At 43.2% G+C, this 27,865-nt stretch overlaps 1 protein-coding gene across 3 annotated transcripts in view; it reads left to right on the forward strand.

Annotated features, from left to right (window-relative positions):
• Positions 1-1,340: 1,340 nt before the first annotated feature.
• Positions 1,341-27,865, forward strand: part of PLCB4 (phospholipase C beta 4) — a 452,949-nt gene continuing 426,424 nt past the window's right edge. For 2 of the 3 annotated variants that reach the window (XM_043883530.1, XM_043883532.1), the window contains exon 1: positions 1,341-1,495. The gene's annotated coding sequence lies outside the window, so the exon portion shown is untranslated. The remainder of the gene's footprint in view (positions 1,496-27,865) is intronic. The other variant, XM_043883529.1, reaches the window with a different exon arrangement.

Raw genomic sequence — 27,865 nt, forward strand, 5'->3', positions numbered from 1 at the left:
CAACATGCAGCCAGGCTCGGCGGCTTCTAGCTTTTCTTAGGGCCCAGCTCAAACTGCAGTTTGGGGTTTTAGCAAGAGTCGTCAGCGGGCCCTCAGCCCCCTCCCGCTGAAAGATGCCCAGCTGGTAAACTTGTGATTACCCTCCTCTCAACTGGGCCTGCAAGAGGTCAGGCTGTGCCAGGGGAACAAGCCTTTCGGGTACGCAGTCGCCTCTCGTCCTCGGGGCCTGGCTATGGTTCGCGCCCACATCCTGCTCTCTGCTCAGCCCGCAGGGGCTGCCAGGCTCGCTCTCTGCTCCCGGCCGGCGGGACCCGCTCCCGGGCTGAGCATGCCCAGTGCGGCCGCGAGCGCGGCCCGGTCCCCAGTGCGCAGGTGCCACGTCTCCGGGTTTTGGTGGCCGCCGGCCGGAGAAGGAGGCGGCGTGGCCTCGGGGAGGAGAGTCCTCCCGGGAGGGAGTCCTGGAGCCGCGCGCTGAGGGTCCACACAAAGGGTGATGCTGGGAGGAGCGCCGTGTGACCCCTTAGTGTGGGTGACTCGGAGTCACCTGGGGCCCGAGGCGAGCTTACGCCCCAGCATCCCGGGCACCGACGTCTGGGGCGGGGGCGGGGGTGGTTGCGTCCCTGGGTTGCACTTGGGGGAAGACTTTTTGGAACCACTTAATCTTTCGGTGGCTCAGTTTAAGCCTCCGGGGCAGGGGGCGGGGTGGGAAGGAGAGAGGAATATTTGCTTTGGAAGATTGTTTCAAGGATTCTAGGAATAAAAAGCGTTTAGGATAGTGCCTGAAGCATTGTAAACGCCTGACGTGTTTCTTAAACAAAATATAAACAAACAAACACCCCCCCACCCCACCCCCACCCCCGCCAACGGCTGTGGGTCGTCAGCTGTCGCCAGATCTGATCCCTCTCCGCTCTTCTAACCCCGTACCCCCGGCCCGGGCCCACGGCCCGTCTCCCTCCGGGATGCCCCCGACTCCTCACAGGTGCTGCTCGGGAGGCGCCACCCTGGGCGCCCCCCGACCCAGCACCGGGCTGGCCTGGCGGCGCCGGGAGCACCGGGGGCGACCGGGGAGACCCCGCAGAGCCCGCCGCGGGGCGGCTTCCCGGACGCCCCACCCACCGCTTCCGGGCGAAGCCCTCCACGCCGCCAGCCCCAGGCCCCCAGCGCGAGGGCGCCCCGCGCCCGCCGGCCCCCTCCCTGCCCCGCGGGATCGCGGCCGGCCCGGCCCCTGCCCACCCCCAGCCGGCCGGGCGCGCCGCACTGGGCATGCTCCGTAGCCCGGGCAGGTTGGGGCTGCGAGGCGACGGCTCGGGATCCGGAGCCGGGAGGCGAGGACGTAGAGGAAGACTCGGGGGCTGAGCCAGGAGAGAGCGGCCGGCCGCTAGGGGCGGCGGGGCCCGGGGCCGGGGCGCGCCGAGCCGGCGGACGGGCGCAGCAGGCCGGCACGGCCCGGCGGCTTGGCCGGGGGCGCCCGCTGAGACCCCGGCCCCTCACGGAGGTGAGGACCGCTCCGGGGAGGCAGGGGAGGCAGCGGCGGGGGCGGGGCGGGCGGGGGGCGGGCTCGGCGGCCGGCGCTGGCCAGTGTGGAGGAGCTGGTGACGCGGGGAGCAGCTAGTGAGCCGCACCGCACACAGGAGCTCACACACACACGCGCGCACACCCGCGCGCGCGCCCACTGGGTCTCCAGGCGGCGGCCGCGGCCGCATCTCCGGCAGCAGCTCCGGGCAAAGTGACAGGTAGGAGAAGGCTTTCCGAGTCCCGCCTGAGGATGCTCCCTCCCGTCTGGGCCCGCGGGGCTTGTTTGTTCCCGGCGGGTGCGTCCCGGACGCGCGCGCGCGCACACCCAGATGCCCTGCCCCGGAGCCGGTGCGGTGCCCGGCGCGCGCGAGAGCTGGGGGTCCCCGCGGCTGCCCCTCCCTCTGCAGTCGTCGCCCGCTGGGTTTCCTTAGACTCTGTCCAGACATTTGCTGCTTCTGGCTGGAAATAGCTCGGCTCGACGTGTATATGATTATTTAGGTTGGAAATAGTTGGCACGGTGCAACGCATGTAAATGTGTATGCGTGTGGCTCGCCTTACCTCTTCTGGGGAAATAATAGGTATGATTGACCATTTCCACTCCAAACAGCACTGATAGGGCGGCACTCCTTGGGGGCAGTCTTCCAGCTTCCTCGGATAATACAAAAGATGGAGACTAAAAGTGTCTTCAGAATTTTAAAGTTGCCTTTCTCTTAACTAATTAGACCCTACGTAGTACTGTTCTTCTCCCTGTGGACTTTGTAGGCAGTTCTCTTACGGAAGTATGAAAACGCGGAGTCCTTCAGTTTCCCAGGGTGTTTGAGTGCAACTTTATCTAGAATCATAAAAGTACCATTTTTTTTTTCTGGAGAAAAATGCAAATGCACATTATAGTTTCATAAATGTGCAGGTATTTGAGAGATGTCTGACTTTTTCTCTAAAACTTTTGAGGTGATTCTACTTATTGTTCTAAAGCACATATTTGAAATTTAATTTTGGCCAAAACCATGAAAGGTCTATGGATTTTTACTGAAAATGTGATACATGGTGGCCTGTAAATTAAGTTATGCATGTATAGAGATAATCTAACAATCCTGTTTAATTATGTTTAATTATTTCGTTGGCAATAATGTCATTCAGACTTTAGCTGTATAACATCTAATACGGAGATAAGTTTCCCCTTTAAAGAGAAATCAGATTCATAAACTGACCAGTAAAAGCAACTGGTGACTTTACCGGGACAGTTAACAAAGTGTCTGAGGAACTGTATTCTTCATAAAAAGTCATATTTTATCTGTGTGTGTGTGTAAAATCTTAGCTTTATCCATCTAGTTTTTTTGAGACTCTTTTCGAGACTCATGTATATTTAAAATATATGCTTGAAACAAGAACCGAATATTTTGTTTGCTTTAAACTTCAGTGGCCTAAGTTATTGAAATCAGGTAGAAGAACAAAAATTTATCTGGGCAGGGCCATGTGATTTAATCTGCCTTATCCGTGTTATGTAATCTAAAATGTTGTGTTTTGATAGGACAATCTTGCATATTTTCAGCTAGTGTTTTAATATATTATGTCATCTTCCTTTTGAAGTTTAAAAAATGATGCCACCTTGGGAGAACACCTGTTTTCATAAAAATTCACTTTTTAAAGAGAATAACATTTGTTTTTGAATTGGCATTTTTATGGACATGAGACTTGCTGCTGTAAGTGGTAACCCTTTGCATGCAACGTATTGTAACATATGGGAAGGTACCTCATATTCGATTACAGATTACATCTTCCTCTAATTGCATTATTGCTCAACCATTCCAACTTAGTTTTGATTTAGCTTTGATGATATCACTACCTAGCTCTGAGTTAATCAGTGAAAATGCTATTCTACAAGTAACTGTCAAAACAAAATTTCCAAGACTCTATTTGATCACTGGGTATACACGGATATGTGTCAGGATAATGCTACCTTTATTTTGCAAATGCACACCCACACAGAGAGCTTTGTTCTAAAATACTCTTTTGCAAGTTTTATATTGGTGTGCCTGAACAATGTGATTGATGTTAAACTACTTCTGTGCCCTGGAATCTTAAGAAGCTGTGTTTTTGCCTTATGAGTGAAACAGGAAAGTTTAAAAAGTGTTCAGGGTTACCAGAATGATTTTGCAGAAATTGATTTTTAAATCTGTATCACCTCTTTGAAATGTTTCATCCCCTCAGTGGAGATTTAGCCAGTGTTTTGGCCCTCCTATTTTGTCTTTCTTAAGAGCAAATCCAACATCTTTAGATTAGTGCTTACTGCTGATTTTAGCAACATGGGACAGTTATATTTGGCAATCCAAATGAATATGGTATTTTCCTAGGATACTACCAAAATCCACTTTGGGGACTGATTTTTTAAGAATTGATACTATAACTGAGGCTTGCCTTATATTCAGCTCTAACCCACCTTGCAAGTTAAAATTGAAGTAAAATTGAGCTTTAGCACTGATATTTTCCTTGAACCCATCACATGGCATGCCAATTTTTGAAAAGATGTGATCAATAAGCCCGTTTCTGGATTTAGCATCTGTATTTTCTTCCCCAAACTTTCAGGTGTAGCCGGCAAGCTTAAATTATCAAATTCATTCATTCTATTAATTATATTTGTGGATTTAAAAAACATATATTAGTAATTAGGTGCCAAGGTTGTTTTTTGCTTTAAAAACCTTATGTTGTGAAGAAATTTTATCTTTGTGATCACAGTTCTTATGTAATAGTCACAGGAAAGAAAGGTTATGTATTTTGCATATTCTCCACAATGCCTTTAACAGTAAACTCAAGTATTTTGGGGAAGGTAAAGATATTCTTTGAAATTTAAGCTTATTGAGCAGATCATGACTCAATTTTCTTTGTTTTTGACCTCTTGTAAAGTACGGATGAAACAACATGTTTATTAGCATGAAGGGCCCAGGTTTTTAATAAGCTATCTATCACAATGAGTCCTGTAAAACCAAGAACTTATGTGTTTGATATGCAGAATGAGGTCAAGGACTAGTGGAGATGCCTTAATGATCACAGTTGTATTTCATATCCAGACTGAAGTTTCTAAAATAGTTGCTTTTCACCTTATACTGTGAACTTGTGGTTCTCTTCAGTGTCTGTCAGAAAGACTTACCTACTTATGAGAAAATCAATACAGCTCCTCATCTCTGAGTTTCCGTGGCCTTACTCTTTGTGAGGATACTGTCCAATTCTCAGTACTGTCTATGGTGCATTTTTCTATTTCTCTGTAATCAGGAACTATAGTCACCCTGTGTAGGCCTACCTTTCATTCCTTAATATTTATTTTTCTGTTTCATAGTTTCTCTTTTGATCAAGCCTTCTCCTTGAAAGTAGAACTACTTCCTCAAGGTGTTATATTACTTATCGAGTTGTGCCTGAGGACTGGAATATTTCCTGCCATATCAATAAACAAGGATGCCACAGTCCTCAGTGATTCCAGCTAGCCAGGGCATTCAGGAAGAAGAATCCTTGTGATCTGTAGCCATTAGGCTGCAGCCACCCCCAATAGGGGAGCCCTGAGGAATTCAGGATGTGAAAAACACAGAATATTGGCCCCAAGACGCATATGAAAGGAACGACTTCAGTAAGCCCAGACTTACTTAAGAAGTAGGTAAGCACTAAATTCCTTAACTTGAGATATCTGATTTTCTTTCAGTTCAGTTGCTCAGTCTTGTCTGACTCTTTGCAACCCCATGGACTGCAGCACGCCAGGCTTTCCTGTCCATCACCAACTGCTGGAGCTTACTCAAACTCATGTCCTCCAGCTGGTGATGCCATCCAACCATCTCATCCTCTGTCGTCCCCATCTTCTCCTGCCTTCAATCTTTCCTAGCATCAGGGTCTTTTCTGATGAGTCAGTTTTTTGCATCAGGTGGCCAAAGTATTGGAGTTTCAGCTTCGACATCAGTCCTTCCAATGAATATTTAGGATTGATTTCCTTTAGGATGGACTGGTTGGATCTCCTTGCAGTCCAAGGGACTCTCAAGAGTCTTCTCCAACACCACAGTTCAAAAGCATCAATTCTTCAGCGCTCAGCTTTCTTTATAGTCCAACTCTCACATCCATACATGACTATTGGAAAAACCATAGCTTCAACTACATGGACGTTAGCTGGCAAAGTAATGTCTCTGCTTTTAAATGTGCTGTCTAGGTTGGTCATGGCTTTTCTTCCAAGGAGTTGACAAAAACACTTGAGATGCTGCTGTCTCCCTGGCTTGAAGTCCTAAACATTCCCACTGTATTAAAGAACTCTCAACTTTTAGGTTGTGATTATTTTTAAGTCAACACATCTTATGTCAACTAAAAATTGAACAACTTGAGAGGTGCGAGTTAAGTTGTATTTGGGGCAAAATGAAGACTGTAGGCCGGGAGGCAGCACCTCAGATGCTCTGAGAGCCTGCTCCAAAGTGGCAGTGAGGGAAGGTCATTATATAAGGTTTTGGTGAAGAGGGAGTTCAATACCATTTTATAAAAATTTTTTTGCTAGTCATGAGGATCTGATGTCACCATGAAGGGATTTAGTGATTCTCTAGAAATGAGGAGATTCATTGAGATCATAAAATCTGTTCCTAAGACCATCCTAAAGACCTGTCCACAGATTCCCTGGAGCACAGAGTGCCTCACTCCACCCTGAACCCCCTCAGAGGCTAAAGAATGTCAGCAGCTGTAGCAGCACGGGGTTCAATCTCCATAGAGGCAGATGGCAAATGCCTTTGGTGTTCAGTCGTTGGCAGTGCTCTTGGCAAGTGCCAATTTGAGTTGACACTTAGAATGATACAGATTTTGGCACATTCATAGGCTGGGATTCTGTAGCTCCTCAGATATATAAGTGGGTTTACTTCACGCCAAGGAGAAGGTGAGCTGGGTGAAAATGCATCACTGAGTAGATGAGTGAGGAGTTTGAAGCCTGTTTGTAAAAATCACCCCATTTTGATCAGTTGAACAATGACGCCCCACTCCCACCGCCCCCCCCCCCCCCCGCCCTAAATCCCACTTTCCAAAAGTCTGGTTAGAAGCTCATTCCTTTGGATACTTTTCTGATGCTGAAGGTGTAAATCAAGTTCACCGAGTAGATGAAAGCGATCATGAGACTTTTTATTTATCAGCTGGGAGAGTCTTATATTCCAGAGGATGAAGGGCCAGTAGAGGTTTTATTTTCTCTGTGTGAACTGCCGTCTTCTTTTTCTTTCCTTTTCTTTATGGAATCAAAGTAGATGAAAGGGACATCAATCAGAAGATGATTTTCTCCACACACCCCTTTGCCTACTGCTTGGAAAACCTGAGAAGGTTGTGTACCATGTGACTGTAAGATAGTGTTATCTTATCCCCTTGAGTCTCCTTCAGGGCTTGGATCCTTTGAAATTCCACCTCTGGCCACTCAGCCACCCTGGGGGCATGCAGATCACTGCCTTAAGATACAACGCCTTTCTTAAAGGTTCTCCTCCTCCTGAACAAGCAGAGGAGATTGTTGGCTCCCTGATGTGAATGAAGTAGCCATTTGCTCAAAACTGGAGGAAGACAGTCACTCAGGAAACTTAACTGTAAGCAGTTCATCTGGAGAGAACAGATCACAGGCTGGTGGATTCACACTTGACATCTTGCTGTCTCTCCCAGGGCTGGAGTTCTTCGCTGTAGGACACCCTGTAACGGCATTCCGTAGGTCCATAGAACTGGCAAACACATCTTTATTTTCACTTTCTTCCAGTTGACAGTTAAGGCAGGTATTGGAGCCATAGATGAGTCTTGGCATTTAATGGATTGAAAAGGAAGCACATACTATGTGATAAGCCTTTTTTGATAAGTATGTGTGTGCTAAGTCACTTCAGTCGTGTCCAACTTCTTGAGACCCCATGGACTGTAGCCCTCCAGGCTCCTCTGTCCATGGGATTCTCCAGACAGGAATACTGGAGGGTGATGTCATGCCCTCCTCCAGGGAATCTTCCCCACCCAGGGATCGAACCCGTATCTTTTATGTCTCCTGCATTGGCAGGCAAGTTCTTTAGCACTAGCACCACCTGGGAAACGCTTTGATGAATATACTTACATGTAATTGTTTTCCTTTGTACTTCATTTACTTTGAACAGTGGGACGTTTCTGTGAGTTTAAAGTGTTGGAATCAGGTGGGCCCGCGCTCAGATCCAGACTGTGTATGGCGTGTGTGAACGGTGTGGCCCTTAGCGCTCACTCTGAGCCTCCGTCGCCACGTCTGTGGATGAGAGTCGCTTATGGGGCAGAAGTACGCGGCGCTGCAGCCTGGATGATGCTGGGTGTTCTGTTTCTGCTGCTTTTGCTGCAGCTGCTCTCCGTGCTTTTCCTGTTAACGTTGCTAGTATTCCTCCTTACTCCCCTGTTCTCCTCTTCCACTGGGGCAGGTGCCAGTGACTTATCCATGCAAAGCAGGCTGTGCCAGTTCATATAAAACTTTTGATAAGGGACACTCATCCTGCCCCGTCTGCTAGTGCGGAAGTTCCGGTCACCTTTTAGGGCCACTGTGAATGCCAACTCTTCCTCTGGGTTTACCTAACCCCGTGACTGCAGTTGGACAGAGGGGCCTCACAGTAACTCAGCCCTAACCTCCTTGAAGTTCTGTGACCTGGGGGCTTTGAAATAGAACTCTGTGAGCAGGACGCTACCCCCAGGGCATCTGCGTTTCCCAGCCAGGCTTTGAAAAAAGACCCTTTGAAGCCAGTGAGGCCTGCGGGGAGCCAGGCATCCACCAGGATAATCTGGAGGTCTGTGGGGTTTAGGGGGAGGTGTGTGACTCCTGCTTCCATGGGCTTCAGAGGCAGGAACACTGATGGCAACAGTAACAAAACCACAGATGATGGTTGAACACTAAAAATGTGCCACTTAAAAAAAATAAAAGTCATTACTGAATTCATTACAGTATTGTTTCTGTTTTGTTTTCTTGGCCTTTTGGCTGCCAGGCAGGTGGGATCTTGCAGGGATCAAGCCCGCATGCCCTGCATTAGAAGGCGAAGTGTTGATCACTGGATCACCAAGGAAGTCCCCAAATATGCCACTTAATTTAACCCTCCCCACAGCTTTTTATGGCAGCTCCTGAAAGTATCTGTTTTACATGTGGGGAAAGTGAAGCTGAGAGTTAGTCACTTCAGGAAGTTGAAGTTAGAGATGAGAAGTCAAACCCAGGCAGACTAACCCCAGAACTCACACTTCTAACTGCTCTGCCGTTACCCGCCATGCAGGTACATGTGGCCGAAAGGTTTGCTACAATAACAAATTTTGTGAACACTATTTTAAGGGACCAGGTTGAGGCATGACAGAGAAGCTTCTGGCAATCCTGCTGTGACCATGGAATTAAAATAGGAAGTTGAAACATGGGCAGGAAATCTGAGAGGGATGTTACCAAATGCTGCTCCAGGGTAGCCTAGAAGTTAATTTAGTTTCCTGAAGGACCAGCTTTTCCTGGGTGAGGTTCCTCACAGTTTCAAGCAGATGTGACCCACTCTGGTTCCTCTGAGGGCCAGGCGCGCATCGTGGGGCTGCCCGGAGTAAGCTTACGCACTCAGATGGTGGTGGTGGTGGGGGGCACGTGTGTCGGGAGCTCTGCCCTGGCCTTTCCTGGGGGACAGGTCTTCAGATTTCTGCCAGGCGGGTATGGGGCTCATGGTTGCCAGCACCTCTCTGTTTTCAGGGGAAGCATGAAATCCAGATGTCTTTTAAACTTGAAATACAATTACAAAACCTTTAGAAATAACTAAAGTAAAAATAAACATGTCAGCTTGTGGGGTGGCCAAACAAAACTAGAAATTAAACCACCCAGGGAAAACCACTAGACCATTCAGGTACGAACTAAATCGAATCCCTTATGATTATACAGGGGAAGTGACAAATAGATTCAAGGGATTAGATCTGATAGACAGAGGGCCTGAAGAACTGTGGACGGAGGTTTGTGACATTGTACAGGAGGCAGTGATCAAGACCATCCCCAAGAAAAAGAAATGCAAAAAGGCAAAATGGCTGTCTGAGCTCCCACTTCCAACCTTTTGTCAACCCTGTGAACTAGAGTCTTTATTAAGTGAGCATGGTTCCTTCTTTATTTGTGCTTTTTCCCTGTGGTTGAATTTCTTACAAAGGTGGTTATAGCCATTTATTTCTAGTGGATGTTCATTTTGGATTCTGAATTTCTTCCTGTTTTTCCCCTCGCTCATTTTTCTAAGATGTTAGCAAGTCTTCAGGGTTGTGGGAGGTAGGACATGGCTTTCTCTCCTACTTCATGGGACTCTTTGAAAATAAGAACCACTTAGTGGAGAAGTGGGTGACTTCATCTCTGGGGACATGGAGGCCTCTTGCCTGAATCACTGATCTGAACTCAAACCAGTCACAAACTATCTGCCTGCTGTTGGGTGGTGGTGCGTTTGTCCTGGAGGCACAGAATGAAGACCTGTTTCTGCAGGTCACAGAATTTCAGCATGCAATCTGCTTAACAGCTCTCATCTTCCTTTTGGATCTCAAAGGAGGAATTCCATTGGATCAGATGAGAAGGAAGTTCTTTGAACTAGGGCATCTGCTAATGCACTATCACTGCATAAATCACCAAAACCGCCTTTATAATTTCTGTTAATTTTTGGTTTTCATTCATTTTTAAAATGATGGATGTGATACACTAACATGTTCCAATTGAGGTGATAGTGCAGAAAAGAAATGCAGAAACAAAATATAAAATACCCTCTCCCACCTCTACACATACCCAGATATAACCATTGGCAGCAGCTTAGGGCATCTCTCTCCTCTCCTTTTTCTGTGCATATATATATCTATAAGTATATACGCATGCTTTTTTTCTTAGTACATAAACTGGATTATGATGTGTAAGTTTTTCTACAACCTGCTTACTTGCCACTTAAGTGTTCATTGTGATCTTTTCATATCAGTATACTAGTTTTATTTTTTTCTTTCTAACATTACATAAATTTTGGTAGTACCATCAATGAACTATGGAAGTACCATGTTTTATTTAACCATTCTCCTGTTCTCACTGTTGCAAACTGAAAAATTGAAGATCTTTGTACTTGTGTCTTCATGCATATGTGCTAGAATTTCTTGTAGGTGGTTGTTGTTTAGTCAGTAAGTACTTGGTCAAAGGGTATGCATGTTTTACATTTTGAGAGTGTGCTGTCACATTGCCTTTAATGAAGGTCCCCGTGAAATTTCTGTCTCGTGTCCCCTCACATTATGAACATGGTCTCTAACTGAAGCATGCCCCATATCATTTCATTGCTTTAGTAGTTCAGGCAGACCTCAGTTATATACAGTATACCAGCAAAGGACTTTGGAAGTAGTCCATGTCCTTAAATTTCTTGAAAATATAATAATCAAAAACCAATTCATAGGTCAATTTAAGGTCTTCTCTGGTGGCTCACTGGTAAAGTATCTGTCTGCCAATGCAGGAGATGCAGGTTCAACCCCTGGACCAAGAAGGTCCCCTCGAGAAGGAAGTGGCAGTCTATTCCAGCATTCTTGCCTGGGAAATCCTTGGACAGAGAAGCCAGGTGTGCTACAGTCCATGAGGTCACAAAAGAGTTGGATACGATTTAGGGACTTCAACAACAACTGGTGGCTCAGCGGTAAAGAATCTGCCTACAGTACAGGAGACATGGGTTCAATCCCTGGGTCGGGAATATCCCCTGGAGAAGGAAATGGCAATTCACTACAGTATTCTTGCCTGTTTAGCGTCTAAACAACAGCAACAAAAAGCCAGTTTAAAAACTTGTGAGTAAAAAGAAAGCTTGATCTTAATTGAAAATCTATGTTCTGATCAATTTGGTTAGCTGTAAAACTTTAGATTCTTCAGACCCAGAACGTATCATAAACACCCTTGAATGTACAGTCAAAAAAGTGAGATACTGCACAGCCAACAAAGATTGATATTGACTTGGGAAAATCAAATAAATTTCATTGCTAAAAATTCTATCCAGGTGTATTTGCATCTTTAGACTTTCAAATACTCAATTATTTAAGAATATTTTTTACCTTCTACTTTCTAATTCTAGAATTACAAGATTCAGAGACAAATCTATTTTATTGAGTTTTATTATTTAATAGATACCTGAACTTAATTTCCATGGTATTTGGAAATAATATATAGACAGAGGACCACATAAGTTAAAAGCTTCACTGCAGTTTTATTTAGAGAGAGATTGGGAAAAACACAGAAAATCTAGGTCACCGATTCTCACTTTTTTTGAGAAGTTATAACTTCAGTAATTATAGTTGTTGTCAATGCTATGAAGTGAATTATTTGTTGATATTTAGAATTTGATGAGATTCCTTAAAAGATTGGAATCATGCTTAAGTATCATATTATCAGGGTAAGTAAATCTTGATGTAGATAAATAGCAGGAAATGAAATTGTTGTTTCTTTTTTCGTCTGTTTCTCCAGATACCCATTTTTAAGAAAAATTCTGGTCGAGTTTGGCAATGACATTGGGATTCTGATTGCATGCTTTCTGCATGCTTATTTTTATAGCATGCAATGAATTGTAGAAACACGATAGGATTCAATTATATTTCCTTGGCATTAAAACCTTGGGTGTTCAGGAAAGTCTGTACTAGGTTTTCCTTCTGGAAATGTTACAGCGTTTTAAATTCACAGGCGATTTCCTTTAATAGCACCTGTGGAAGTCACAGTGGAGGGGTTTTGTGGCCCCTCTTTAACCTGTGTCGTTCGGGGCCTGCTGGGGAACAGATGGAACAGATGGGTCCTTTGAGGAAGGCTTCGTAAGGGTATGGAAGGACCATGGCTTTCGAAGGTGTGGGCAGTGTAGGGAACATAGCCACAGCCAAAGTGAGGGCTGCCGAGGGACTTAGCACTGGGGGAGCTTGCCTACTCCAAGTGAAGGGCAAGAAGGACTGTTCTCCAGGAGCTGCGTCCTGCTCTAGAGGGCCCGTCATGTCCCTGCAGGGAGAAGGCAGGGGAGTAAATATGCCTGCATCACTCTCCTCCTGCCCTCAGACCTCTGGCTGGAGCCTTCCATCAGCCGGCTGGCTGGTGCAGACGAACCCCAGAGGGCAGGAGGGGAGAAACGGGTGACGAGGAAGGCCAGCGGGCCCAGGCAGGCAGACTACACCTTCTGCACATCTGCTCGTCTAGAGGCGAGGCCGGGTTGCAAGGCCCGTGGTCTGGCTTTGTGGCCAAAGCAAAGAGAACCAGCCACAATGACTAGATTTAAATAGAAGTCGGGAGTGTTCTAAAGCGTCACATGGCAGATACGCTAATAGTGTACCTGCCTTAGAGTAATAGTTAAAAATAGCATTTTTTTCTTTTTAAAGTTCATTTGGAATGGCTTGTGTTTCTTGGGAAATGAGCACAATGGGAAACTTTATGCGTTTATCTGAAAAGTGTAGGCTGTAGGCAGGAGCCACAGAAGGGTTTCATGAAGTCCACAAATAACATGGAGTTGGATACCTGAGATGTAATTCCTTTGCTTTTAATATTTTATGAAAATATTTTATCTAAAAATGTCAGGTACCTGGGGAAAAAGACGAGAAGGAAATTAAGGTTATTAACAGTAATTTTCCTTCAAAGAAGTCAATTTAACTGAATCATTAGCATCACTGAGGAGAAACGAACAAGCTGTATTTTCCCATTTGTTCAGCATGGCTGTAAGACTCTGAGACTTCAGCCTCATTTGTTTCCTCATTTTCTTGGAACTGTTGTTTGAAAAGGTGAAGACAGCTCTGGGCTGTGTTAGTTTGTGTATTTGTCCTGAATGAACAAGCAATGAATTGATTAGAATCATAAAATCTGAGTGCTAGAAGGAATATCAGCGTTCACTTCTGCTTCCCTCCATGTGTTATGGTGTGAGAAACCCAGTCAGTAGCTTTCAGCAGCTGCTGGTGCGCAAATTCCCTGCTGGGTGACTCTGCAGAAGACATATCCCTGCCCTCTGGAGAAGCTGCATTAGATGAGTTTCTCTTTGCTTTACCCTGTAGACTCCTCAAGTCCCGATTTCCAGGCCTTGTTTGGCCATGTATTAGAGGTGGGTCTTTTTGATCATCTCTCCCACCACCCCTGCCCTTAAAATGGTCTTCTCTGGAGCTCTCTGCATTGCTCTCAACTCTTATCATTGTACAGACTCTATCTGTACACGATAACTCATCCACTTTTACCCTGTTTTTTTTACAACCAGTTACTCACTAATGACTCCCATAACACTGACTTCTTGTCTGAGCTCCAGATATATCCCATTGTCTGCTGGAGATCTTGACATTGAAGTCTTGTGGCTGTTTTCACATCAGTGTGCCCCAAACAGAAGTCCTCAGCTTCACTCCAGACTTATGCCTCATCTCAAGTTCTGGATCTTTGTGAGACCAGCAGGCGCCAGTCATTTGAGATTACCATTTCTGCCCACTCCTCCATTCCTGTTGACGCTGCCTAAGTTTGTGTCCTCAGTGTTCATGCATAGTTGTTCCAATAACCTTTTAATCAGGTTCCCTGTTGCCCTCTCTCTTATTCATTCACTCTTTCATGTTTTCTATTAGCTATTAAATGAGTATCATGGACTGTTACAGTGCCTGGAGGAGGGCATGGCAACCCACTCCAGTGTTCCTGCCTAGAGACTCCCCATGAACAGAGGAGACTGGTGGTCTACAGTCCATAGGGTCGCAGAGAGTCGGATGCCACTGAAGCAACTTGGCATGCACACGCGCTGTAACAGTGAATGAGTTGCAGCGCCTGCCCTCCAGGGTTTGCAGTTCACTGGAAGAGAGACAAATAAACAGCTACTTTATAAGTTTACATTTTTGCCCCTTTACTCCACTCTCTGTACTGAGCTAAAGTCATTTGCACACAGTAAATCTTATTATAGGATTACTTCTAAAATGCTTTACCAGTACCCTGTTGCTTTCAGGACTTAACTTTATTTCCCTAATTTGCCAAACACAAGCAATCCATGGCTAAACCTCTGCAGTGAAGTTTACCACTTTTATTTGGGTCAATAGTACTGAGCTAGATTAAGATCCCAAGAACATGAAGTCTTTGGCTGCAGTGTTTGTGCTCACTTTGCACTTAAACCCCTTCCTTCAGCTGGTGAATTCTGCAGGCCTTTACAGACCTTGCAAGGTTGCTGTCTTCTCTGCAAAGCCTTCCTTGATTTCAGCTCTAGGTCCAGGGCCCCATCCTCAGTCCTCCTGTTGAATGGCTTGCAAATTTTAGCCACAGCAAGACTTTCTTGAGGATGGGAAGAATCTTGTGTATTAGAGACCAACTCAGAGACTCTTCAGTGAATGAATAACAAGATGCTATTATTGCAAAGCCTGCAGATTGGAAGGTTAGGAAAGCCATCTGATGAATAATCAGAAGAGGTGCCACATTTAATAAATTGAAGTTGTCTGCAGACTTATTACAGAGGGTAAGCACATTCCATTATTGTTTACACTGATGGCTGAGAAGTAGCAGAACAATTCATTTGGAAAGATGATCAGTAACTTGAAAAGTCTACGTCTATGATTTCTGCTAACACATTTGGATATATTAATTTCTTGGTCTACTAGAACCAGAGGAGACAATTCCCTGAAGATAGTTTATCACTTATTCCTGGTGGGTATAAACTCCTATAGTTTGTTCATTTTATGTTCATTTTATAGGTTGTTCAAGTTATGCTTATAGTGTGTTAGACCCTGAATCAGAGAACTTTCCATTTTTCAAACTTCACTGGAAATTTTGAGGAAAAAAACATTTATTTAATCAAATTATTTTTATAAAGTGGGACTCTTGGTAATCTTAAATGCTTTGTATTTATTGTAGCACTTTATTATCCAAATGACCTGTGAATGTATTAGAGCCAACGAGAGGAAGCAAGAGAGCATTACTTAATTGAAGGAAAATATCCTGCTGAATGTTGTTTTTAGGAAAGTATCGTTCGTAGTTCCCAAATCAGGAGGGAACTTTTTATTCAGGACGCTGGGTTTTTTTTGTTTTTTTCTGTATTTAAAAAAAAATTTGGCGGCACTGTGTGGCATATGGGATGTGAGTTCCCCGATCAGGGGTCACACCGGCACCCCCTGCACTGGCAGGGCGGAGTCTTCAGCACGCCACCACCAGGGAGGCCCCCGGCTTCAGCTGGAATCTGACCAAAAGTGTGACTTGAGCACTCTTCCCCTTCCTTGAGGGGGAGAGTCTTCCCCCACTCCCCAAGCCCGTGGTGTCAGTAGTATTTGTGAGGTTTCTTCTTCACAATTGACATCTTTTTGTGATTTAGCGAATTTGTCTTCTTTGTGTTGAGAAGTGCTGCTAAACATGTTGATCATGGTCTGTGTGTTAGTTGCCCAGTCGTGTCCGACTCTGTGCAACCCCATAGACCGCAGCCCACCAGGCCCCTCCGTCCATGGGATTCTCCAGGCAAGAGTACTGGAGTGGGTTGCCATTTCCTTCTCCAGTGTTAATCATTAGATATATGATTATTCAAATTTACGTGGAGAACAACACTTAGAAGGATGGTAGTTTAGCGATTGCAGCTGCTGGGAGAAATTTTCATGGTAGTTGTTTGGAAGTACAGACAGTATTTCCTTTTATTTAGAGCCTTTCTGGACCTGTGAGGCCCTCTGAGAACCTTAAGTCTGGCCTCATTCTGTCCATTTTTCATTCCCTTTGAAAGAATTTCAAAGTAACTGGGAAAAGTTCCTCTCTCATCTGTCACAAGAAACACACCAGAAATTTCTTGTGCAGCTACCAGAGGGAAAGGAAGAAATTTAAAGCTCAGGTGATTTGGGTATTAACACCCATCCTGAAGGTTTGTGACTCTGCTGGAACCAAACTCTGCTGGGCCGTTCTGTCACATGTGAGTTTTTATTTTCTCAGCTTGAATTTGTAAATGCAACAGACCAACAGGTTTTACATCAAGACTGACAAGCAGAAGGAACCCACTCCTCAATTCAGAGCAGTAAATGTATTTTTAAAACCTCTGAAAATGTTCTACTTTTTCCCAAACCAAACCTCTCCCAGCTTACTTAAAAAACTTAAAATTGAAATATATTTATACCAATTAGTGATACCAAGGGAACATTTCATGCAAAGATGGACACAATAAAGGACAGAAATGGTACGGACCTAAGAGAAGCAGAAGATATTAAGAAGATATGACAAGAATACACAGAATAACTATACATAAAAGATCTTCACGACCCAGATAATCACAATGGTGTGATCACTCACCTAGAGCCAGATGTCCTGGAATGCAAAGTCAAGTGGGCCTTAGGAAGCATTACTACAAACAAATCTAGAGGACGTGATGGAATTGCACTTGAGCTATTTCAGATCCTAAAAGATGATGCTGTGAAAGTGCTGTACTCAGTATGCCAGCAAATTTGGAAAACTCAGCAGTGGCCACAGGACTGGAAAATGTCAGTTTTCATTCCAATTCCAAAGAAGGGCAGTGCCAAAGAATGTTCACACTACTGCACAATTGCACTCATCTCACAGGCTAGCAAAGTAATGCTCAAAATTTCCAACAGTACATGAACCATGAACTTCCAGATATTCAAGCTGGATTTAGAAAAGGCAGAGGAACCAGAGATTAAATTGCCAACATCCGTTGGATGATCAAAAAAGCAAGAGAGTTCCAGAAAAACATCTATTTCTGCTTTATTGACTATGCCAAAGCCTTTGACAGTGTGGATCACAACAAACTAGAAAATTTTGAAAGAGATGGGAATGCCAGACCACCTTACCTGCCTCCTGACAAATCTTTATGCAGGTCAAGAAGCACCACTTAAACTGGACATGGAACAACAGACTGGTTCCAAATCGGGAAAGGAGTACGTCGAGGCTGTATATTGTCACCCTGCTTATTTAACTTACATGCAGAGTATATCTTGTGAAATGCCAGGCTAGATGAAGCACAAGCTGAAATCAAAATTGCAAGGAGAAATATAAAAACCTTAGATACGCAGATGATGCTACTCTTATGGCAGAAAGCGAAGGAGAACTAAAGAGCCTCTTGATGAAAGTGAAAGGGAGAGTGAAAAAGTTGGCTTAAATCTCAACATTCAGAAAACTAAGATCATGGCATCTGGTCCCATCAATTCATGGAAAATAGATGGGGAAACAGTGACAGACTTTTATTATTTTGGGCTCCAAAATCATTGCAGATGGTGACTACAGCCATGAAATTAAAAGATGCTTGCTCCTTGGAAGAAAAGGTATGACTAACCTAGACAGCATATTGAAAAACATAGACATTAGTTTGCCAACAAAGTTCCGTCTAGTTAAAGCTGTGGTTTTTTGAGTAGTCATGTATGAATGTGAGAGTTGGACTATAAAGAAAGGTGAGCACCGAAGAATTGATGCTTTAGAACTGTGGTGTTGGAGAAGACTCTTGAGAGTCCCTTGGACAGCAGGGAGATCCAACCAGTCCATCCTAAAGGAAATCAGTCCTGAATATTCATTGGAAGAACTGGTGCTGAAGCTGAAACTCCAATACTTTGGCCACCTGATGTGAAGAACTGACTCATTTGAAAAGACTTTGATGCTGGGAAAGATTGAAGGCAGGAGAAGATGGGGATGACAGAGGATGAGATGGTTGGATGGCGTCACCAACTTGATGGACCTGAGTTTGAACAAGCCCCGGGAGTTGGTGATGGACAGGGAGGCCTGACATGCTGCAGTCCATCGGGTCGCAAGGAGTCGGACATGACTGAGCGACTCAACTGAACTGACTGATATATATATTTTGATGTTTTAATGTATACCTGACTTTTATCTAGTGTTTTCATGCAAGTCTGAAATATTCTAGTACTAAAAGGCTTTAGTAAAACTATACTGCCTTGTCCAGTCTACACTCCTGTTCCCCCACCCCAATCCCAGTAGAAACCATTTTTAACTTTTATGCTGTTTTTACTAGTAGTTATTGACATTTTTATAGGATTGTAGTGGTCCTTTTTCATCTGCGTTAAAGATTTTCTAAACACCTTGTGTTATAGGAGTTAAGTTGTGTCATCATACACACGCACACATGACTTCATTTTCCTTCTTCGTCCCCTCCGTATACGGCTCTCCCAGCTTTGTTGGAGAGGGGAAGGCATAAATTCCCTGGAAGGTACACCTCACTGCTAAATAGGTTTCTGGTCTAGAATATCTCAAGAGAAATTCCTGAAAGCATTCAGGGAACACAAGTGCTAGTAAGTCAGTGCTTCCTACTCACATGGAAGGTGTAAGACCATCAGAAAGGAAGCCACACACACGCGCACACACACACACACGAGAGTCAGAGATTGCACGCTCTCTGGCCATGCTGTGGACCGGGATACGTGAAAGTCACACAGTAAGGACATAGTTCTTTGGTGTTTGTGAGTCTTGACTGGAAGGCTCTGTGATGTTTTAGAATTTTGTGATTTCCCAAGACACGTAAAGACCAGGCCTCACACTGAATGTCCTTTGGGCTCAGGTGGTATTCTCTGGACTGATTCCTGCAACCGTATTTCATTTTCTCAGCAATTTCACAGGGTGGGTACCGTTCCCACCACTCCATGCTCCGAAAACTGGGTGATAAAAGCATTTATTCACGGTCACACGTTGACCGGCGTCCAGACAGCCTTAGGTCAGCCCAGGTCTGTGTGATACCTGTGTGCGTCACATGCATCAGTGAGGTGTCCTGTGCATCAGTGGGGTGCATGGGACATAGCTGTCACTCCCTTCTTCCTGATGGAGCTGATTGCTTTGGTTCAGGGTAGCAATGTGCCTACTTAAACGTACTGCCCTCCTTGGCTTCCCCTGCAGCCGGAATGGCTGGCCTGGTTCAGACCAGTGAGGGAGAGGCTTCTTCCTCCTGGCTCTTTCTTTGCCTTCCCGGGCACCTGTGGCCTCCGTGGTTTTGACCATGAGAGCCGTACACTGAGGCTGGCAGGACAGGAATGGAGGTGCCCAGCTACTGGATGCCTTGAGTGGCTTTTCCAGCCCTCATCAACTTCTTTATGAATTTCTTGTTAACTGAGAAAAGTAAGTGACTCTTTGGTTAAGTCACTCTGATGGCTGTTACGGGCTAAGCTGTGTCCCTCCGGAATTCATAGGTTGAAGCCTCACCCCTTGGTACCTTAGAATGTGACTGTATTTGGAGATAAGGCCTTTAAAGAGATAAATAAGGTTAAAATGAAGCTGTTAGACCTAATCCAGTCTGACTGTGTCCTTATAAGAAGAGTCTTCAGGACACTGGAGAGAAGGCAGGGGTGAGTGCCTGTCTGCAGAGGCAAGGCCCTGTGAGGACGCAGCAAGGAGGTGGCTGTCTGCACGCCAAGGAACGTTCCGAGAAAACAACCCTCAATCTTGGACTTCCAGCCTTCAGAACTGTTAAAAAATAAATTTCTGTTGTTTAAGCCACCTAGTCTGGTATTTTGTTGTTATGGCAGCCCTAGCAAACGAATATAGTCAGATTTGTTTTACATGAAGCTGCAAGCAGTCCTACTGATTCAGAAACCAAAACAAATAAAAGTATGACAGACCAAAATCATATAAAGGATTTGAATTATCGCACTGTTTCTTTCTTTATGGATGCTGTCTCCATAGCACTCTGACACGGTGCTGTTTACTTGTTTAATTTCCAGTGCCCCAGCCTTACACACACCCCCCGCTGCCGCCCCACACACGGCTTCCCTAGGCTGAGGCTGCCTCTTTCTGTTTCCTTATTCACCTAGCACAATATCTAGCGCATATTCTGTTAAATAAATTATCTAAAGAAATGAACTTGATCATCTGTAGGAAAACAGAACTGTCAAATTTAAATAGTGATAAAAAACACATCTGTTCTTTTTATCATTTCAAAATAGTAATTTTGGTATTGGAACATGTATTCCTAAATTCAAAAAGTGATTTTTGTCTTGACTTGGCTGAGTTTACAGGGTCTTTGCTTTCCTTGATCTTTCATAAGTCAGTTTGTTTATAGGAAGGGCTTAGATAAATCATACATTTCCTTTAGTCTATCTGTCTGTCTATCCACCTAACCACATATTTTTCCTGTGTGAATTTCATCCTTCTTTAAGACGTTTTAGGGTTGAAATATTTCATGCTAAATCTTCCATAGGTAGGAACTTCAATTACTATCTGATTTATAATTTGATAAGTAATGTGTACTAATTGAATTTCTCTGCTATCAATCTCAGTCCTGCGGTAAGTTTTTTTAAACAAAACAGAAGTGCTTTGCTTCTTTCTTAACTTTTAACTTCTAACTTAAATTTCAAGTAATCTAGGAAATATTTTAATTGCTTGTGAGGCCCCTGATGCTTTTCTTTTCTAATATTCTTCTGTGGAGGATAAACTGTGTGAGCGTTCATTCAGTGCCGTGAGTTACTCTGCTGGATTTGGTGCTTTTAAAACAGGATATAGTTCTGTTTTCTTAAATCATGCTTAAATTTGGTAATTTAGATATATTTTGTTTAAAATACTCTGCCCAGACCTCACATAACTGTAGCATAGAATGGGTTCAAGGTAATATTATGTATTTACTCCTTCATTTATGTGCATGAAATTTCAGTGACCACATGAATTCACTTGAATTTATTTGAATAAACTAAGTTTGAGCCCTTTGGCATTTTCAAGTGATCGTAAATTATTCTCAATTTAAAAATCAGATTTGTGGAGTAGCTAACACAGAATAGGCTCTTAAGTGTCTCCTAAAATGAGTGTGTAAGATGGGGATCTTGACCACAGACTGTTTTTCTACTTCTCTTTCTTATTTCATGGTTTTGTATGTGTGTCCTATTTTGGATTTGTGTGCATTCTGCTATTGCTAAAATTGGTAGCTAAGCAATGAATTTTTTAACATTAATTATCAAGTTTTGTCTTACCCTTAAATTTCATGTGGTTTGTAAGGCGGCCCTGTGGGCATCTGTTTACCTTGCTGACACCCACTTTCCTGGGTTGAAAATATATTAACCTTGACTGTAACCTTGACTATAGAGAGTTTAGGAGAGTTGCCCAGACTTGGAAAACATGAAGCCCAGTGTGACTGTAAATGCCTGTTTCTGTGACATCCTCAATTATGTAATAAAAAGTAATCCAGAAAATTGTCACGGTACTTGACCATTGAATATAGGAATTGGCCTTATACAGTACAGACTTACCATGAGAAAACAAGAAAGAGTTCCTTTTTTGAAGAATCTTTCACCAAACTGAAGGCTGGGTCTACAGTCTTGAGGCTGTGACTCTGTGGTTATTATAACCACAATATCTGCAGGAATGTCTCTTTCTTCTTTGAATGAAATGGTATGTTTAAATTATTTTTGGAGGAATCTGATAAATTGTGCCCATCTCATGACTCATCTTATAGTGTGAGATGTGATGTGAATTAAATTATCATCGAAATTTCTACCCTGTCTGCTTTACTCACTTAGCCATAAGACTTATTGAGTCAAGCAAAGCTAACATGACAGAAGAAAAAGTGATCATCTGAAGCTCATTTTGTCTAGATTGAAAAGAATGTATTTTATAGTTGAGGATCCCACACAAAAAATACCTTCCTAGACTTGCTCTCATGTGTAGATTGCATTAGCATATTGGGAAGGAAACCAACATTTTTCAAGTACTTAGTAAAAGATCAGCATTCCACTAGGCACTCCTGGTGGGGCGTAACTCATCTGGGAGATGCTCCTGGTGGGGCGTAACTCATCTGGGAGATAGCGCAACAGAATGGTTGTGAGTGTGTACTGTGGGGTCCTGGCTTTGTCACTGACTAGCTGGGCAAGTTGCTGACCTCCTCTTCCTCACTGTCGTTTTCTCTTTAATCCTGTGAGAGAGGTGATGCTATACCATTCTGCAGATGAGGAAACTGAGGCCAATTTTAGATTGTTCAGGGCTGCACAACTAGCAAGTTGTAGTGCTTGAATCTGGAGCTAGACCCTGCCCGGGCTCCCACCCTCTCTCTCTTCTTCTATGAGGCACCCCCCGCCCCCTGAAGCTATATCTGGGTGGCTGATGAGTTAATAGCTTTGAACAAGTAGGCTGGTTGCTTTTGTGTTGAATGAGCTCAGATTCAGGCACTAGTTATGTGAAAAAGTCTCAGAAAAAGGAACTGGGATCAATGACTTGTCATTTTCTAAGCTGATTAGGTGACCTTGAACAAGCCATTGGTCTTCAGTTTCCATGTCTCTTGTGCCATTCTTTCAAATTTGCCCTGTTATCATCATGAACTGTTAGTCTTTGTCTCTAGTAATACCCTCTAGATGAAAGTGAAAGAGGAGAGTGAAAAAGTTGGCTTAAAACTCAACATTCAGAAAACTAAGATCATGGCATCTGGTCCCATCACTTCATGGCAAATAGATGGGGAAACAGCGGAAACAGTGGCAGACTTTATCTTCTTGGGCTCCAAAATCACTGGAGATGGTGACTGCAGCCATGAAATTAAAAGATGCTTGCTCCTTGGAAGAAAAGTTATGAGCAACCTAGACAGCATATTAAAAAGCAGAGACATTTACTTTGCCAACAAAGGTCCATCTAGTCAAAGCTATGGTTTTATGAATAGTCATGTATGGATGTGAGAGTTGGACTATAAAGAAAGCTGAGTGCCGGAGAATTGATGCTTTTGAACTGTGGTGTTGGAGAAGACTCTTGAGAGTCCCTTGGATAGCAAGGAGATCCAACCAGTCCATCCTAAAGGAAATCAGTCCTAAATATTCATTGGAAGAACTGACTCATTTGAAAAGACCCTGATGCTGGGAAAGATTGAAGGCAGGAGGAGAAGGGGATGACAGAGGATGAGATGGCTGGATGGAATCACTGACTCAATGGACATGAGTTTGAGTAAACTCTGGGAGTTGGCAATGGACAGGGAGGCCTGACGTGCTGCAGTCCTTGGCGTCGCAAAGAGTTGGACACGGCTGAGCGACTGAACTGAACTGAACTGAACTGAATACCCCCTTGAGTTGGAGTCTGTTTGTCTTATATTAATATAAGCACCACAGTGGTTTTATGTTTACTGTTTGTGTGTATGGTATAACCTATTTGTGTGTTTCTTTCTTTCTTTATTTCCTAAAGACTTTTTGGGGACTATCTTTAAAAGTCTTTTTTGAATCTGTTATAATACCTTTTCTGTTTTATGTTTTGGTCCCCAGGCATGTGGGATCTTAGCTTTCCCTTTGTTTCTGTTAATATTTGAAGTGTGTTTCTTTCCATAGAGCAGGTAGTTGATGTATAGTTGATTCTAGCTTTATTATTATTTTATCCATTCTGACAGTCTTTGACATTTGAATGGAATGTTTAATCCATCTGTGTTTAAAGCCTTTGTTAACGTGGTTATATTCTTGAGTTAAAGTCTTAAGAGGTATATTTACGTTTTGAAATTCTTTATAGTCTTTTCTTTCTGATTTAACTTTACAAAAAATAATGTATAGTAGTTGGGATACTTATTAGTAAAACTGGTTTGTTAAAAATTTCCTGCTTATAGTAAGACACAAACGAAAAGTAGCTTTATTCTTCTTTTCGAGGTTTTGGAAAAACTAATTTTGAAATGTTAGAAAATGTAGTTCAGTGTAAATAAAACTTCCATTTTCTGGTCCAGTTTATAGTTTCTCCCATTTTCCTCCCTCTGGCCTGACCCCTAGCTTAGTGGTGGTCATCAGCAAGGAGGGAACGTCCTTTCTCCTCTCTGCAGTTTCTTCTTCCCACTGTCTCTGGCTCCTTCAGAGCTGGCAAGGGCAGAGAAAGGGCGAAGGCTGTTGCAATGAACCAGACTGTTGTTTCCACGGCCAGGTTCTCGGGTGATTTTCTGCAGGGCCCACCGATGCCATGCCGCTTTGGGTGTGGACGGGGCAGCGCCTGGGTGACCACGTGTGCCCTGGCTCCTGTCCCCAACTGGTGTCACTGGAGTTTCCCTGGGTGCTTGCCCAGGCAGCCCGCTTGGGTCGAGTCCTCTCAGGCTCACTCAAACTGTGTTACCCTCTGTGATTCCCGTGATCCACGGGAAGGCTCTCAGGCTGGCACCGTCCGACTCCGCTCCGCTTTGGCTGAGGCGCCGTGGCCTTGCTCTGCCATTGCAGGCGGCACCTGCTGGGCTCGAGGGCTCCATCCTCACACGTGCGCCGCTGAACTGGCTGTGAACTTGTGCACCGAGCCAGGCTCCCTGCCAGGGAACAGAGCATTAGCCTTCCTCACTGCAGAGAGTCCCAAGATGTGAAGGTGGTTTTGGGCATTTGATCTGAGCTGGTAGAGAGGGAAGAAAAGGGACCCACCTTCTGCTCCTGAGAATTCTCTTTGAAGAAGTGTCTCCTGCAATGCAAGTTCTCACACATAAACTCGGGGTGGGTGGGGCAGGCGGGTGATTTCTGGAAAGGTTTGTTCATGTAGCAAGTCCTGTCATCATGGAAACTCATCACCTGTTGCCTTTAGCATTGAGACTTTAGCTGAAAATTTTAAACAATAGACTTTCCATGCCTTTTCTGTTGAAAAGAATTTAGAAATCATTGGCTTATCTGGCAAGATGCACAAAGAAGTGTTCAGCTATGTTTAGGACTTGTGAACTACCACAGTCTATAATCTTCTCCCTTCACAGTAGTGAGAAACACTAGGTACAAAATAAGTCAACTTAATAAGTCAACTCATGATTTCAGAGTATTGGTCTTTGGGGAAGGTGAGGGTGACCAGTCTAAGAGGAATGAGGTTTCTAAGCTGTGATAATCTTTACTGATTTAACAATTAGGCCCTTAAGTGGAAGAAAAAAATTCAAAACTATTGTTAGCTCAGTCAAACTAATTGTTCAGGTTGACTAAGATAACTGAAATCTGAAACTGGGTTGAGAGGCTTCTCTGGAAATCTCTAAACCATGTAGGTCATATTTATTTATTTATTTATCCATATATAAAAAATAATGTATGTGTATATATGTGTATATATACACACACACAGTATATGTATATGGTTTAGATATATAACATATATATATATATTTTTATGGTCCTGATAAAGCTGTCAGAGAAATTGTTGACAAGTGATGGGGTCTCCTCAAATATGTTTTAAGAGTTTGCAAAGAGGGATGTCCCTGGTGGTCCAGCAGTTAAGGCTCTGCACTCCCAATGCAGGGGTCCTGGGTTTGATCCTTAGTCGGGGAACTAGATCCCGCATGCCACAATGAAGATTCCACGGGGAGCAACTAAGATTCAGTGCAGCAAAATAAAATAAATAAATAAATATTGAGAAAAAATTTGGCAAAGAATAAATAGCACAGATGAAGAGAAATGCTTGGAACGAGAAACAGATAATTTTCTAAATTTTTGAAACATGCAGATGAATATAAAAATGTATCAGTTCATTGGTTAGCTTATTTTGAAGTAGAAAATAATCTTAAAACATTTAATATGACTTTGTTTTAGAATCTATAGGTGATGGTATGATAAGAATTTATTTTAAAAGTATAAATTTAGTTATCAGTGTATTTTTCAAATATATAACATGCATGATTTATTTCACAGTAGTGATTAATGCGACTAAAAAGATTATATTGCAGTAGTAGCTAAAATTTAAAAAATAACTTTGGAGCTTGTAAATATAAAACACGGCCATACTAAAAATATTGGGGAATAACTGAAAAGCATAAAAAGACGTCAACACGCTAATGTTCATTGCAGCACTGTTTACAATAGGCAGGTCATGGAAGCAACCTAAATATTCGGACATGACTTAGCAACTAAACCACCACCACAGTACAGAGATGTGGATGGACCTAAATACTATCATACAGACTGAAGTAAGTCAGAGAAAAAGAAATATCATATATGTGGAGTCTAGAAAAATGATACAGATGAACCTGTTTGCAAGACAGAAATAGAGACACAGACATAGAGAATAAACATATGACAGTAAGGGGGTAAGGGAGTAGGATGAATTGGGAGACTGGGATTGACATGTGTACTCTGGTGTGTATAAAGTAGGTAACGGACGGGCACCTGCTGTGTAGCAGAGGGAGCTCTAAAAAGGAAAGAGGCATCAAAAGTGCTTGCCCTTGGAAGTGGAAGGGGGGATCGGGATGGGGAACACATGTAAATCCACGGCTGATTCATGTCAATGTATGACAAAAACCACTACAAAAAAAAAAAAAGTGCTTGCTCTTAATCTAATCATTAACAGATAGACATTGTGGGCCAGAATGAGAAACACCAGACTGCTTCTTGTTTATTGATACAATTTTTCTCATGAGTTATAAAAATTGGGCTTTTCGTGGCAGAACTTCCTTTGATCTATGTTTAATCGGCTCACTCATTTTTCTGTTAAAGACTAAAGGATTCCCTTTCATGGCTAAGAAGCTGTACTAAGACTGTGTCCAATATCATCAGAAAGCTGCTAAATATAACTCCTCAAGCTTTATTTGTAGAGTTTTGTGTAAATTTTTGAGCCTTAGTCAGTTGTTATGAGTTACTTTAAGATGCAAAAAATGAAATGAGGAAAGTTAGCTGGTCCCTAAGAAATGAGATATTTTAACACTTAGGCTTGTTTTCAGTTCAAGCTCTGTAACTTCTTATGGCAGTTAATTTAATGTGAATCTCAATGTTTTTTTCTTAAATGGGGCAGTGTCTGTCTGCTGATGGGGTCAAATGCAAGGGGGAATATGAATGCTTTTGGCCTATTTCTTTGGGTGTGCTTAAGTACGGTAAGCATTTGTGAAGGAGTCCTAATTTGCTAGAAAGCTCAGAGTTCTAGGCAAGACATGTAACAGAAGTTGTGTATAGAAATCTACCTTAAGTATTAACAGGCACTGTCCTTGTAAAAGTATCTTTACCCCGTTCCTTTTATTATAAAGTCCATCTTTGAAAATGATTAGCTTTTAGTGAAGATTGAGCACTTTGAAAAATAACTTTGTAGATGAAAAACTATGTGTGCAAAAGTGGTATGTAATTGAGGATGCACTTTTTCTGTATCATGGGAAAGTATTGATATAATTAGCTTTGGAAAAAAAGTGTGTTTGTCTTCTTAAACATAATTCACCCTTTATTTAGAAAAAGGCCCCATGTTCTTATACTATTACTAAATCATGATTTTTCTCCTAGAGATCTGTGTATGGAACACTTGGGAATAATAGACAACTAATAGAAAGGGGAAACTATCCAAAAGCAAGTTTGGTTTCTAACACAATTTTCAGGTTTTTCAAAAATGGGTATTATATTGCTGTCCTGATGAAAATAGTGACTTGCAAAATATTGTATTGTTTAAAAATTGCTAGAAAGGTTAACCCGAAATGACAGAGCAAAGAAGCTTGTCATTATGCTAATAAATTGCAGTTAATTTTTCCATGGATGCACCTAATCACAGACTGTGCACATATTGTATCAAAATAATTACCAAATGTTTCGGGGGTGGTGAGTCTCTTTCTTCTCCATGAGA

Source organism: Cervus elaphus, chromosome 23 (assembly GCF_910594005.1).
Source record: "Cervus elaphus chromosome 23, mCerEla1.1, whole genome shotgun sequence".
NCBI lineage: Eukaryota > Metazoa > Chordata > Mammalia > Artiodactyla > Cervidae > Cervus > Cervus elaphus.